This window comes from Tenrec ecaudatus, chromosome 1 (assembly GCF_050624435.1).
Source record: "Tenrec ecaudatus isolate mTenEca1 chromosome 1, mTenEca1.hap1, whole genome shotgun sequence".
Classification (NCBI taxonomy): Eukaryota; Metazoa; Chordata; class Mammalia; order Afrosoricida; family Tenrecidae; genus Tenrec; species Tenrec ecaudatus.
Window position 1 is genome coordinate 170,971,281 of NC_134530.1, and position 11,295 is coordinate 170,982,575.

An 11,295-nucleotide genomic window follows, 5' to 3' on the forward strand; every position below is an offset into this window, starting at 1 on the left:
TTGACGGAACCCTCTCCGTATGCCAAGCACCTGGTCTTTCGAGCTCCTTCACAAAGTAAGTGCAGTGTAACTCCCTCTAGTGGAGAGAATAAAACGGTGATCTCTGGGGGTCTCCACCAGTCATTTCCCCTCTTTCTCCCTCTAGCAAACATTTTTCTGACTTTTGAAATAATAATTTATTTTATTTTGCAATGTGTTGGGATTACAAAACTGCAGCTTTTGTTGCTTATTTATTACATTATGCATTATGTAAGTGGGATGTACTACATGTTCTTTTTATACTTCCAAATTTTAACTGTTTTATTGACATAATTCATATATCATACAGTTCAATCGTTTAAATATGTTAAAAAGACTTGTGCAATCACCACTACAATCAATTTTAGAACATGTGTTCTTCCTTGTACTCTTTATTACTAGCTCTCCACTTTGCTCTGCCCAACCCCCTGCTATAACCCTAGGAAATTATCAATCCACTTACTTTCCCTTCAGATTTATCTGTCCTGGGTTTCATATAAAGAAAAGCATAAAAGACAAAACGACCTCTAACAATAACAAAATAAAACAGAAAATATCAGTTGAAATAAAAACTAGAACAAATTTAAAATGAGTCAAAAGGGAGAACAAGTGACAAAGTATTGAATTTGATCCTAACTATAGCTGCAACAATCCACTTTGCATCTGGTCTGAGAGCAAGGCTACTCAGACCCCTGGTCAGTGATTAGAGGGCATTAACTGGAGGCTTAATTCAAGAGGGCACCCTGCAAATGGATTTTGGGCTTTCTCTGTCATCCATATCTTTCTGCAAGTTGGTGCTCAGAATTTAAGTTCTGCTACCGTTCCCTCCTTTAGATTTGGATTATGTTGTTTACAATCCTTGGATCACACAGGCTGGTGTGCTTCCTCTGTGGAGACTTGAAAGATCAACAGATGCACCATCCAACCAAAAGGTGAGAAGTTAGCCTTTCCTTCTCTTCATACTTTCAAACTAAATTCACTGCCATTGAGTCAATGCTGACTCATAGTGGGCCCCCTGTGGGTTTCTGAGACTGTGTACTTGTTTATGGGAGTAGAAAGTCCTATCTTTCTCCCGAGGACATGCTGGTGGTTTTGAACTGCTGACCATGAGGATTACAGTCCAAAGAGTAACCACTACACTACCAGTGCTACTTTGAAACCTTAAAGGGCTGTGTAGATGTAAGGAGTAGTTATTACTATCTCCCTCACTCCCATCTCCAGGAATCATTGGGCTTCAGAACTGGTTACATGATTTACAGGGTGTGGTGCATAAGGTAAACGGAGAAGCTGTTAAAAAATTGTTGAGGATTTTAGGATGGGTAGAGTAGAGCATTAAACCAAGCATGAGACCCTTCTAAGTTTGAGGTCCTGTGTGATTACACAGGTTGCCCACCCATGGATGGGTCTGTTTCCTGGTTATAACTTCCTGGGGCTCTGAGCATACTTGCTCTCCTTGTATTCCTCAATAGTATATAGGATGATGCTTTACCCCCAATATTTCCACTGTACCTAAGGAGCATTCACACAACTTGTTACCCACTTAGTAGAAAGTGAGGGAATTCACAGTTTGGGATGATACCAAAGTGCAATTCATCTTAGTGTTTCATTTTAAATCACAAAATTCTTCCTTCAATGGTTTTTAGCAGTCTCTTGTTGTTTTCCTCTCAGCATCTCCTAACTTCTTACTTTTTTGCTTCATATTCTCTAAGCCAGACATGCTTTATCGCCATCCTCCACTTCCATCCCATCCTCAAATGCTAGTTGCATGATTTGCAGGTTCTGGTGCAGAATGTAAATGGAAGACCTCTTGTTAAAAAATAATCGAGGATTGTTAAAAACAAATTTGCTCATTGGCTTTCTTTATATAAAGTGTTTTGTTACTAAAGATTTCTTTTACTTATTTCAATGTTCTGTTAGAATATTAAGCACTTAAGATTCCCTTAAAAACCCTTCCTGGCATCTTTCTTGGATAGTAATGACATTCTCAAGTTTCAGATATTCCCAAGGTGCTTCCTGGAAGTACCCGAGCTACATTTGATTTCTATCAAGTGATAGAACCATTGAAGTTGAAATTTAATCAAGTAAGTGAGTTGAGGGTTAGAGGATAATGGGTATTATCCACACCCACATCTTCAATATTTTAAAGTAGAGATCAGCTGTGTAAACAGACCTGGTTAAGGGTAAAATTGTCTCTTTGTAATGAGATGGTTTGACACAGTGGCTACAACAATGGGCTCAAGGTGCAGGGCCAGGCAGTGTTTCCTTCTTTTGTGTACATTGTTGCAAAGGGTCAGCACTGACTCAGTGGTACCCAACAACAACAGCATTTTAAAAAATCATTTTATTGGGGGCTCGTACAATTGTTATCACAGTCCATCCATCCGTCCATTGTGACAAGCACATGTGTACACTTGCTGCCATCATCATTCCCAAAACATTGGCTTTCTACTTGAGCCCTTGGTATCAGCTCCTCATTTTTATCTTGCCTCCCCACTCCATCAAGAATCCTTGATAATTTATAAATTATTATTATTTTGTCATATCTTACACTGCCAAATGTCTCCCTTCACCCACTTTTCTGTTGTCCATCTCCCAGGGAGGGGGTTATATGTAGATCAGTTCCCCCTTTCTACCCCACCTTCCCTCCACCCTCCGGGTATCATCACTCTCACCACTGGTCCTGAAGGGTTCATCTGTCCTGGATTCCATGTTTCCAGTTCCTATCTGTACCCGCGTACATCCTCTGGTTTAGCCAAATTTGTAAGGTAGAATTGGAATCATGATCGTGGGGGGGGGGGGGGGAGGAAACATTTATGAAGTAGAGGAAAGTTGTATGTTTCATCGTTGCTACATCACACCCTGACTGACTTGTCTCCTCCCCATGACCCTTCAGTAAGGGGGTGTCCCATTGCTTACAGATGGGCTTTGGGTCTCCACTATGCCCTCACCCTTATTTATGAGGATATGATGTTTTGTTCTTTGATGCCTGATACCTGATCCCTTACACACCTCATGGTCACACAGGCTGGTATGCTTCTTCCATGTGGACTTTGTTGTTTCTGAGCTAGATGGCTGTTTGTTTATCTTCAAGCTTTTAAGACCCCAGACTCTTTTGATAGCTGGGCACCATCAGCTTTAAAAATATATATTTATATTTTATTTTTTTATTTAAACATTTTATTAGGGGCTCATAAAACTCTTATCACAATTCATACATATACATACATCAATTGTATAAAGCACATCTGTACATTCTTTGCCCTAATCATTTTCAAAGCATTTGCTCTCCACTTAAGCCCTTTGCATCAGGTCCTCTTTTTTTCCCCTCCCTCCCTGCTCCCCCCTCCCTCATGTGCCCTTGATAATTTATAGATTATTATTTGTCATATCTTTTTTTAAACCACATTTGCTTATGCACACATTTGTCTTCAGTGATCATATCGGGAAGGTGGGCACCCACTGATATGATTTTTTGTTCTTTGATGCCTGATATCTGGTCTCTTCTACACCTCATGGTCACACAAGCTGGTGTGCTTCTTCCATGTGGGCTTTGATGCTTCTGAGCTAGACAAAGCTTTGGCAATCATGTTGGGAAGGTGAGCATAATGGAATGCCAATTGAATAGAACAAAGTGCTCTTGCATTGAGTAAGTACTTGAGTGGAGGCCCAATGTCCATCTGCTGCCTTAATACTAAACCTATAAACATATGCAAGTAGATCTATTTCCCCACCATCCTATATAAATATATTTATGTATATACATGCCTGTATTTAGACCTCTATAAATACCCTTTGTCTCCTAGTTCTTTCCTCTATTTCCTTTTACTTTCCTCTTGTCCCACTATCATGCTCAGACTTCATTTGGGTTTCAGAAATTTCTCTCGGTTACATTGCCCTTACCAGGCCTCTCACATTCTTCTTGCCATTAATTTTGGATCACTTGTTGCTCCCTCATCTCTGGGTTGGTCAGCACCACCTCCTTACCCCTGCATCCTCTTCTCCCATGTCCCCCTGGAAACACCGGTCCTGTTGTTTTCTCCTCCAGATTGTTCATCTAGCCAATCTAATCTGGATAGATCTGCAGAGATAATAATATACACCAAAAAGCAAGCATAGCAAGACAAGGTGATGAAGGAGAGCACAGCAATGACAACCAAAAAGAAAACCAATGACCCATAAAATAATAAATTAATTAAAAAAGAAAAAAAATTAATTTACAAAAGAAAGAAAAAGCCTGTAAGTAGATCAAGGTCTGATTTTTGGCCTCTGGGCATGGCATTCAGTCAAGTCCAATGGGGTGCCACACTCTGGCCCCAGAGTCTATGCTTTGCACTCCCTCGGGAGCTCCCTGGTCTGTTCTCCCCGTTGCTCTGCTGCAAGCATTGAGTGTTTTGCCACGGTGTTGCAGGGTCATTGTGGGCCAAACAGACACTGAGTCTCCAATGTTGTCCCCTGTAGAGCCATGGGGTCAGTGAGGGGCATTGTGTCTCATAGTGGGATCAGCCATATTGTCCACTCTGTGCATTGGCTGTTCACAGTGGGAATATCATCCTCCAGGCCTGGTGGGCCAGGATGTGTTCCACTCTCTCTTCCTTCCCCTTCATTTGCTCCGTGTGCTCTGATCAGACATGTCCCTCTCCACTAACTGCAGCTTCAGTACTGTCCTCTAAGGTAAATTCTTCTGGGGGTGGGGCAGTACAACAACAGCAGTTTAAACACAGTTAATCTTTACATTAAAATATTGAAGCCAGCTAAGGATGAAATAGGAGTCCTGTTGGAGTAGTGGGTTGTGCGTTGAGTGGCTACCCATGAGGTTGGCAGTTTGAAGTCATCAGCTCATCTGAGGGAGAAAGATGAGGTTTTCTGCTCTTGTAACTATCACAGCTTTGGAAACCCACAGGGCAGGTCTAGTTTGTCCTGTAGGGTTGTTATGAGTCAGAATTGACTTGATGGTGGTAAGTTTAAGTGAGGAGGAAGAAATAGGTGGTCTTATAACATATTGCTTTACTTATCACCAAACATTAGCTAACTATACTGACTATACTACACTTTTCTCACTATAAGGCATTTGTGTATGGGGTGAAAGTTTGATTTAGAGAGTTTGGAGCTTTCCAACACTGAAAATCTAGCAATTCTGTGTTGATCAATTTATTATTAAGTTGGCTACTCAGCTTTGATTCTCCTAAAAAGTCCCTGAAACTTCAAATAGGAATAAGGCATCTTTTTGGAGTGATGAAATGTTCTGAAATTAGATTGTGATGAAGGTTGCCAACTGTCAATCTACTGACATCATTTTACTGTACACATAAATAAGATGGATTTTCTGGCATACAAATCATATATCAATAAATCTCTTTCAAAAGATCATACATATACTGTGATGAATTAATTTTGAATTACAGACTTTATATGTTTTTAAGTATAGACTGCAAGTCAGAATACTTTAAAGAGATGAGTTATCCAAATAAGTTAAAATTAACACCTAGAAAATAGCCTAGAGTATAAAAATGTGTAGAAAATATTTTTAATGGGTATGAATCATCACTGAAACAGCTGCCCTATATATTAAAATATGAATCTATTTAGCTTCAAATCTATTCACAGAAATATTTATCCTTTCGGGCACATCGTTCTGAGTTTTCACAAAAGGTTATATTTATGTAATCACCATGAAAACACTGTGTGGTATTCTCTTTGTTCTGTTGTATGTATGGTTTCTATGAGTCAGAACTTCCTCAACAACAACAAACAACAATGACAATCAAGATACAGAACAGGGGACAGGAGTCAAGATGGCATTCAGGTAGAATTACTCACCCAGTGCTCCTGCTGCCAGACCAGAAAATTAAGAGATAAGGAGGCCGAAATTTGGAGGCTGGGTGCTAAGAATAGATTCAGTGTACTACTGTCCAGTCAGACCTTCTCCTTTGGTTTTCACCCATGAAGCGATTTGAGAATGCACTGAAATGCTCTAAGTTCATTGTGCCTGCCTGCGAGCTCCATTAACCCTGAACCAGGTCCAGACATAAATCATCTGTGACCCTTTCCTACACCCGAATCCTTCAGCAAGTAGCAATTTCCCCAGACTGCTGTCTAAAAGTGGTTATAATCCAAAGCTCACAGAGAGCCTCCAAGAGCTAGCCAAAAGACCCTACACCAGAGTTCCCCACACAGCTAGCCACCCTGTGCTTGCATTCTGGGGTTCAGCAACTCCCCTCCTAAGTCAGGAATAAAGTGAATACATCATCTATCCCCTCCCAACCTGTCCCCAGCTCCACACCTGACAGTGTGGGTAAGATAGACAATAATTTGCAGGCATTGAAGAGCTGCTGGAATATTTACCTGTGTCAGAACCAGTTCCATAGAGCACAACAGGATAGCTGGAGGTGAATTCAGTTCCAATCGGCCCCCCAAAAACTCTCTCTGTTAAGCCAGTCCCCCTCCCCTGGGGACCAGCGTAGCACAGCCTGGACACCAGGGCATGCCACAAGCCCAATATAAAAAGGGGGAGTTTTTTTTGGGTCTAAAAACATTTTCAATTAAAGGCTGTGGTCCATGTGTAACTATGAATGTAAACCTGAAGAAGTCTGTCCTTTACCATACATTAACATAACAAGATAGTCAAAGCTTATCTCCAGAGCATAGCCTAGGGGTTTTAACATAAAACAGAAAGGTCAACAGGCTCTATTCTTTGAAAGACTGCAAATCCTGATCTGACAGCTCATACAAGACCCTTGGACAAGCTAAAAGTCTGCCCTAACTCAGTCCAGGGGCTCACCTATAGTCACCAGTCTCACCCCAGTCTCTGAGGACCCCACTGCCACTGGCTATTGAGTCGCTACAAAGCAGTCCAACCCACCAACATGGTAGGCCACAGGCAATCTTCAAAAACACTTTTACCAGTCACACCGAGAAAGAACCCAGGGCCCCTTGGCTTCCCAGAAATATGGTGCAAAAGGGCATGCAAACAGCAACATATCGCAACACTCTCAATAAGAAAACAAGAAAGACAAAACACAACAGTGGAGATAATGATGCTCATAGAAGAATCAGATGTGGATCTGCCACAAAAAGAAATCTTCAGAAGGCTGCTCAGAGTAATACAGGAGATGAAGGAAGCAACACAGAATAAGGACACACTGATAGAGGAGATGAAGTCCATGCACCAAAGGAAACTACAAGAGCTTATGGATGAGGTAACATAAACAAAAGAACAAGAACACAGATCTGACGAACAGACTAGAAGAGGCAGAGAATCCTACCAGTGACCTCAAGGACAATCAGGCAGACTTCAACAAACGAGAAAAACAGTCAAATAAGATAATCAAAGGGTGGGAAGAAAACCTGTGATCAATGACAGATACTATTAAGAGAAACAACATTCAAATAATTGGTCTTCCAGAACAAGACAAAACAAACTCGACAGTTAAATTAGGGAGGGAATTTCTGAATGCAAACTTCTTCACTTAATGAATGAGAATCAGACATTCATACAGGAAGCAGAGAGGACATCAACTGGACTAAACCCCAGGAAGACCTCACCAAGGCATATATAGTGAAATTATCCAACTTCGAAGGAAAAGAGTAATTTAAGAGCAGCAAGAGAAAGTGAGTTGGTCACATACAATCATGCTCAGATAAGAATATTCTCAGACCTATCAGCAGAACCCATGAAGATGAGGAGAGAGTGGGTAACATCTTCCGAAAGCTGAAAGAAGAAAATGCCTGTCCAAGAATCCTCTACACTGCCAAACTATCTATTAAGAAAGATGGTGAGGTAAGAGTTTTCCAGGACAAGGAAAAATCAAAGAATATGCTGTAAGACACCCAACCCTGTGGAAAATCCTTGCTGACTCACTATGGTCAGAAGACCAACATCCACCAAGCACAAGCAGCAGACCATTATACAGCCCAACTCCACTCAGAAGCCAACACGTTGATAACAATTACATGGCCTCAGAGGGAAAGGACAAAATGGAGCCCCCCACACAAACACCGCACAATGATATGAGGGGATAGAATGACACCCAACACAAAAGGTCTGAGATGACAGCAATGAATCCACAGATTGTGTTACCCTATAATGCCTGAATTTTTAATTTCAGAAATTTTTTTGTTTTCATTCTTTACTTTCATAGTTATATATAACAACCAAAACATATTAAAAATATATTTTGCAATGTTTTAAAATGTAACCAAATTGTCACATTTGTCCATGGATTTATAATACAAGAATAAAAAACGCACCTTCATTTCTATATTATTTTCATTTTATTTTATTATTAAATAAAAACCCTGAAAACTTATTTTATTTATAAAATATAATACAGTATTTGTTTATAATTTTAGTTAGTGTGAAATTGAAGAAAGCAATTTTTTTCTTTTGTGATACAAAGATGAACTTTGCATTTGCTGCAGAAAAATACTGGTATACTCTTGCAATTTATATTTTTGCATCTTTCTCTGTTTGTGACCTGAGGATAATGGTGAAGATGACTCAAATGGGCATCTCTTCCAGGAATACTTTTGGTGGCAGAACCTCCTCTCTTTTTGTTAGAAAAATCAACATTAGTAAAGCTAGTAGAAGGTCTGCCTCTTTTTGTTGGTTTATTACTTTTTCCTTCAAGAAAAGAGCTTCGGCGATACTCATTTTGAACTCTCTGAATATATGAAAAAAATCATACATGATGCCTTTGTCATCACAAAGAACAAACAATTTATATCCCCACTTGTGTGGTTTGCTATGTATATATTGTCTTATGCTTGATCTACCTTTGAATGGAACTATCTGTTCATTCATATATATCATTTGGGGCATTAGTATCTTCCGAAACTTTTTTGGTATATGGTCTATCAAAGGCCAGATCTTGAATAATTTATTTGTTTTCTCATTAGGTAAGGGAATTTGTGAATTATCATTGAAGTGAATCTTGGACTTTATATCTTCCCATGTATCTCTACTTATCACTTCCGATAGATACAATAGGACAGTTTAGTTTGCTCTTCCAATATAAACATGAATTTGAGAGCCTCACCATCAATATAGCAAGCGGTGTACTCCAAAATTGCTCAAGTTCCTAGCTACTCAGTGCAAGAGGTCTATTGGGATTTTTCTGGATTGCATAAAGAGATGATTGGTCAACAATATGAGTAATGATATCCTTGGAGAAAAAATGTCTAAAATGTTCAACAGGATGTTTTATTACCCCAGAAGAATCTATTTGTCCTAACCATTCAGGCATAGGTCTAATGGTACCATCTCCAGAAATGTGCTGCCAAAGAGGAATTCTTCAATTTCTTGATGTAGATGCCTTTGAACTTATAATTATTGGAATTGATTCTTCAACTTCAACAACTGAAGTTTCTAACTCATCTTCACTAGTATTATCCTTACTAACTACGAGGTCTTCTAATTCATCCAAATCAGAATAATTGGGCATATATTCACTTCCTATCGTGGGAAAAATAAATATTGTTATCAAAATAGTTTGAACAGCAATATAATTAAAATTTTATATGGTAAAATCCAAAATTTTAAATATAATACACATTTTGTTTACCAATTGTCTGAGCCTGCACCCTTTCCATCTAGATAATAAATTTGCCATTTTCCATAAAACAAAGCACAATCCATGCCATGGTATTTTGTCACCATCAATTCAAAAGACAAATGTAATGAATCCGCTACGTTTTGAAAAAGTGGAAATATATAATAAGTATAATGTATTTTAATTTAGTATTACAACGTTGACATAAAACTACATTTTTATGAACATATACAAAAATATCAACACTAAAACTTCACTAGATTGAAAATTATTGTAAAATTCACTGAACCCAAACGACCATTTCACCTCAAACGCACAATAGGCCAAAATACGTGTCACTAGTTAAGCATTTTGCCACTAAAATGCGTGACTAGCGGTATGTATTTGTACTAGTAAAGTGTGAAGATTTTGTCAACATGGTTGTCGGCTCCAAAAGCTTTATAAGTTTGGTACCACATACGTTTTAATTAAATGTTACAAAAACGTTGTGCTTGGCGTTATAGGGTTAATGACTTCGAATGTCAACAGCTTCAATTCAGACATTAAAAGACAAAGGCTAGCAGACTGGCTCAGAAAACATCCCCCATCAATATGTTGCCTGAGAAGCTCGCCCCGTGGTCCCGAGGATCTGTGTCTTGCTTCAACAGTGTTTGAATGGAACAGATCCGGGGACTCCCTGCCGCCAACCCTCCGCCACGCAACAGGTTTCTTTCCGGAAGTAACTTGGGGACCATCTTCTCGGCCAGCCCCTCCTCTTGGGACCAGCGGACACTTTTATTTGGCGTGTGGTGACCTCCAAACCGAAGCATCGTGAGCTCTCAGATCCGTCAGAATTATTCCGCCGACGTGGAGGCCGGTGTCCACCGTCTGGTCACCCTGCACCTGAAAGCCTCTTACACCTGCCTCTCTTGGGGCTGCTTTTTCGACCGCGACGATGTGGCCTTGGAAGGCGTGGGGCACTTCTTCCGCGAGCTGGTGAAGGAGAAGCGCGAGGGGGCCGAGCATCTCTGGAAGCTGCAGAACCAGCGTGGCGGCCGCGCCCTCTTCCAGGATGTGCAGAAGCAGTCTCAAGATGAGTGGGGTCGAACCCTGGACGCCATGGAAGCTGCCCTAGCCCTGGAGAAAAAACTCAACCAGGCCCTTCTGGACCTGCATGCCGTGGGGTCCACTCACACTGACCCTCATCTCTGTGACTTTCTGGAGAACCACTTCCTGGACAAGGAGGTGAAACTCCTCAAGAAGATGGGTGACCACCTGACCAACCTCCGCAGGCTGGCCAGCCCCCAGGCCGGCCTGGGCCAGTATCTCTTCGAGAGGCTCACTCTCAAAGAAGACTAGGAACCTGCGGCGTCCAGCGGCCCTCTGCCTCCTCACTGCCGGCCTTAGCCCCTCTGCCTGAACCGGTCTGCAGCGCCACCGCCCTGGAGCCCCTTCCCCAAGCTGGGGACCAAATGGAAACAATAAAGCTTCCTTTTGCAGCAAAAAAAAAAAAAAATGTTGCCTGAAAGAGCTGAAAGAGACACATCTTAAGCTCACAGACAAAGATAGGCTAAGAATAAAAGGCTGGCAGAAACTATGCCAGGCAAATGGCAACTTCAAAAAGCGGGAGATGGAATCCTAATATCCGACTAAATTAATCTCAAGGTGCAAACCATAACAAGAGACAAGGAGGGGCACTATATAACTCTCAAAGGATCAGTAAACCAGGAACCAGTGAGAATAATATATA

General features: G+C 40.7%; 1 pseudogene; it reads left to right on the forward strand.

Moving 5' to 3' along the window:
* The first annotated feature begins 3,603 nt into the window (after positions 1-3,603).
* Positions 3,604-10,904, forward strand: LOC142438614 (ferritin light chain pseudogene; annotated as a pseudogene).
* Positions 10,905-11,295: the final 391 nt, after the last annotated feature.